Below are 4,493 nucleotides of genomic sequence, written 5' to 3' on the forward strand. Positions count from 1 at the left end.
ACTTTCATCATTTTTTAGGTTCGTTGATTTCAACAGGTAAGAGCTTGATCTAAGAACTTCATTATCCATTGCATATATATACAAACTCTATATTTTGAAGCATCAGTGGCTGCATGTTGTGTTAATGTGGGTTTTTGAAATTTGAAGGGTTCTTGCATCCATTAAGGCTGAAAATTGGGTTAATGTGGGTTATGGTTGTATGTTGTTTGGTATTGCACATTGCAGGGGAAAATGAGTCGGAGGCATCACCACAGCTAAACCTTGGAGTTGGTGTAAACTATGGAACAGAAGGGAACAATTTCCCATCACTGGAGTAGGTAGCCAAGATGCTTGGAAACACCATTATCAATAGAGTCAAGATCTATAACTCAAATCCCTCTATACTGCAAGCATTTTCCAACACAGTCATTGCAGTTGTTGTGGGTCTTGAGAATGAGAAAGTCTAGAGGATAAGTGAAATCCCAACTACAGGCCAAGCTTGGGTGGCTCAAAGGATTTCTCCTTACTACCCTTCAACCTTAATAATTATAATCACTGTAGGGAATGAGGTCCTTAAAAATAGTGATGGGTCATTAGACTCTGCTCTAGTGCCTGCAATACAAAACATTCATTCTGGTTTGGTTTCTTTAGGCTGGACAACAAGATTAAGGTATCTACTCCACATAGTATGGTTATCATTTCAAGTTACTTTCCCCCGGCCTTCAAAATTGCTACTGGTTTGGTATGAATTATGAGGCCTCTCCTCAAATTCTTGGATGATACAGGTTCCCCATTCATGGTGAATGCATATCCTTATTTTGCATACAAAGACAATCCCAAAGAAGTTTCATTAGACTATGTGTTGTTTGGGCAATCTCTAGGGGTTTCAGATCCAAAAGGGTTCACCTATAACAATATGTTAGATGCTCAAATTGATTCCATTTACTCTGCTATGGCTTCTTTGGGTCACAATGACACTATCCCTGTAACTGTCTTTGAGATCGGTTGGCCTTCCAAAGGAGACATAGATGATATAGGAGTGAATCCTTAGAAAGATAGAAACAATAACACTAGAATCATCAAACATGTTACTTCAAATGGAATAAATCTTATGTGGCCTTATAGAGTCATAGATAACTTTATTATTTTTGCAATTTTTAATGAGAACCATATGTCAGGGCCAACTACTGAGAGGAAATTTGGGCTGCTAAACTTGGATGGATATGATATAGATTCGAGTTGTGGTTGGTATGCATCTCCTCCTCCACCATATTTTCCTCCTGCAAGCCCACCGCCTAGTTCGATTTCTTTATTCTCAAGACCACCAAAAGTTTCAAGGGGAGGCCTTGGTAGTGTTGTTTATTGCATTTCCAAACCAATTTCTAATCCACCTGTTCTTCAAGATTATTTGTATTTTTATTATGGGCTGGGTGGTGCAGATTGTGCTTCAATTCATTACGGTGGAAAATGCGTTAATGTGGGTTATGGTTGTATGTTGTTTGGTATTGCACATTGTAGGGGAAAATGAGCCAGAGGCATCACCACAGCCAAACCCTGGAATTGGTGTAAACTATGGAATGAAAGGGAACAATTTTCCATCACTAGAGTAGGTAGCCAAGATGCTTGGAAACACCATTGTCAATAGAGTCAAGATCTACAACTCAGATCCCTCTATACTGCAAGCATTTTCCAACAAAGGCATTGCAGTTGTTGTGGGTCTTGAGAATGAGAAAGTCCAGAGGATAAGTGAAAGCCCAACTGCAGGCCAAGCTTGGGTGGCTCAAAGGATTGCTCCTTACTACCCTTCAACCTTAATAATTTTGATCACCGTAGGGAATGAGGTCCTTACAAATAGTGATGGGTCATTAGACTCTGCTCTAGTGCCTACAATACAGAACATTCATTCTGGTTTGGTTGCTTTAGGCTTGGACGACAAGATTAAGGTATCTACTCCACATAGTATGGCTATCCTTTCAAGTTCCTTTCCTCTGGCCTCCACATTTGCTACTGGTTTGGTACAAATTATGAAGCCTCTCCTCAAATTCTTGGATGATACAGGTGCTCCATTCATGGTGAATCAATATCCTTATTTTGCATACAGAGACAATCCCAAAGAAGTTTCATTGGACTATGTGTTGTTTGGGCAGTCTCCATGGGTTTCAGATCCAAAAGGGTTCACCTATAACAATATGTTAGATGCTCAAATTGATTCCATTTACTCTGTTATGGCTTCTTTGGGTCACAATGACACTATCCCTGTAACTGTCTTTGAGACCGGTTGGCCTTCCAAAGGAGACACAGATGATATAGGAGTGAATCCTGAGAATGCTAGAAACTATAACACCAAAGTCATCAAACATGTTACTTCCAATGCAAGAACTCCAATGAGGCCTAATAGAGTCATAGAGAACTTTATTATTTTTGCAATTTTTAATGAGAACCATAAGCCAGGGCCAACCACTAAGAGGAACTTTGGGCTGCTAAACCTGGATGGATATGATGTAGATTTGAGTTGTGGTTGGTGTGCATCTCCTCCTCCACCATATTCGCCTCCTGCAAGCCCACCACCTAGCCCGATTTATTTATTCTCAGGACCACCAAAAGGTTCAAGGGGAGGCCTTGGAAATGTTGTTTATTGCATTGCCAAACCAAGTTCTGATCCATCTGTTCTTCAAGAGTCTTTGGATTTTTCTTGTGGGTTGGGTGGTGCAGATTGTGCTTCAATTCATCAGGGTGGACCTTGCTATAATCCAAATACCGTTCATGCCCATGCTTCATATGCAATGAATAGTTACTATCATATTCATGACAGAAACTATTGGAATTGTGATTTCAAAGGCACTGGTCTGGTCACATTTATTGATCCAAGTAAGGATTCTTCCACTCATTTTCTCTTCTAGGGAATGTCTTCCTTTACTTTTTCCTTTTTTTGACTACTTGAAACATATGATGCATTATTTGTTTCTGTGCTTCATATTTAATCTGATTCAATACATCAAATTTCCATAGATTGGGCATTGGACATGGAATTATTCTTCTATATTCCAATTTATGCACTATAATCACTCTGATAATGTATAGTTCACATAGTAGAGTTGAATAAGGTTGGGATCCATCAGGTTTTCTTTGTGTTTTTTTTTCCTCTGCTTTGTTGCAATTATCTTTATCCACGTTCTTGGATTTTCATGCCTTTGTTTTCTCGATTAACTCTTGAGAATTTAATTGCAAATTGTGAGTGATTTTATTTCCATGGTAAAGGGAACAATGACCTTCTCAATTACTTCTCAAGAACTTATGTTCTCAAAAATTGAAGTCTTAAAAGCTTAGTGGGAACTCTTCTTTCGACCTTCTCAATTACTTCTCAAGAACTTATGTTCTCAAAAATTGAAGTCTTAAAACCTTAGTGGGAACTCTTCTTTCCATTGTAGAGGAAATATACAAAGGTACCATGTCAAGCAACAAAGAGCATGAAATTGGTTACTTTCTTTGGAATTATTATTTTCACATTAATAATTTTAAAAAATATTAAAAAACCAAAAAAGGTTACTTGTACAAACCCTGAGAATTTTTGTTTCTCATGTCATACCCATTTTGCAATTCTTGTTTCTGGTAACGTAGGAGTATTTGATACTTCGGGGTTAATATGACTAGCAAGGAAGCCAATATTTGGGTTATACTTTCTGCTCCAAGAAGTTTCATTGTGAATTTTATTTCGGATAGTTACTTCATGTAATCACCTTCTGTTCTAGCATTAAGTTTATGTTAAAATGAAAAGAAATAATTTTTGAACTTGATATGAGAGCTGAGATTAAGTTGTGTTTCCATTGATTCTGTCTAGATAACTCTCTTAATTTGGGGTGAAAAGAGAAAGAACGGGAAAGGAGTTCAATATTGGCTCTCTTTTTCTTAATCTAACATGGTTGAAATAGGTACAACAACATTTACAGCTTTGAATTGAAGCTCAAGGTAAGTACTTGTAGTTTATACCGGAGAAGGCCAGGGAAACTATTGCTGGCCACAAGTTGGGTTTTGTTAGACTAGAAGCTGATCATGAAGAAATGTTAGAATTGGCTTCAAAAGTGTCCAATGAATGCCTCAACAATGTTTTTTCTAGTTTGCTTGAAATACCATCGTTATACAAACAACATCAACATATGGTACATGCCATTCATAGCCTTAATCAATAATCTCAGGTCACATATTATTCAATGGAGAGTTGTTTGACATCAAATGAGAGCTTTGAAAAGCATTTAGTTCAGAATATGAAGAATGCTGGAAATAAAATATTGAGAACATTACAAAATAGAAATGTACCTTTTTGGAAAACTAAGACAAAAGAAGATGTTAGTTTGCGAGAATTGAGTGCCACGCAATTGGGTTGGGAATAAAATCTAAAACAAGATGATTTTTTTTCCCTCTCAAACTAATCCAAAAGATTCAGACATGAATTCAATTCCAACCAAAGGAAATTTACAGGAGAGGACCACAAGTTTTAGGGTAAAAACTGAAGAAAT

General features: G+C 37.4%; 1 pseudogene; it reads left to right on the top strand.

Moving 5' to 3' along the window:
* Positions 1-1,454: 1,454 nt before the first annotated feature.
* Positions 1,455-2,879, top strand: LOC149235340 (glucan endo-1,3-beta-glucosidase 14 pseudogene; annotated as a pseudogene).
* Positions 2,880-4,493: the final 1,614 nt, after the last annotated feature.

This window comes from Pinus tabuliformis, chromosome 8, assembly GCF_031772625.1.
Source record: "Pinus tabuliformis cultivar Carrire ecotype Pingquan chromosome 8, CPIR1, whole genome shotgun sequence".
NCBI lineage: Eukaryota > Viridiplantae > Streptophyta > Pinopsida > Pinales > Pinaceae > Pinus > Pinus tabuliformis.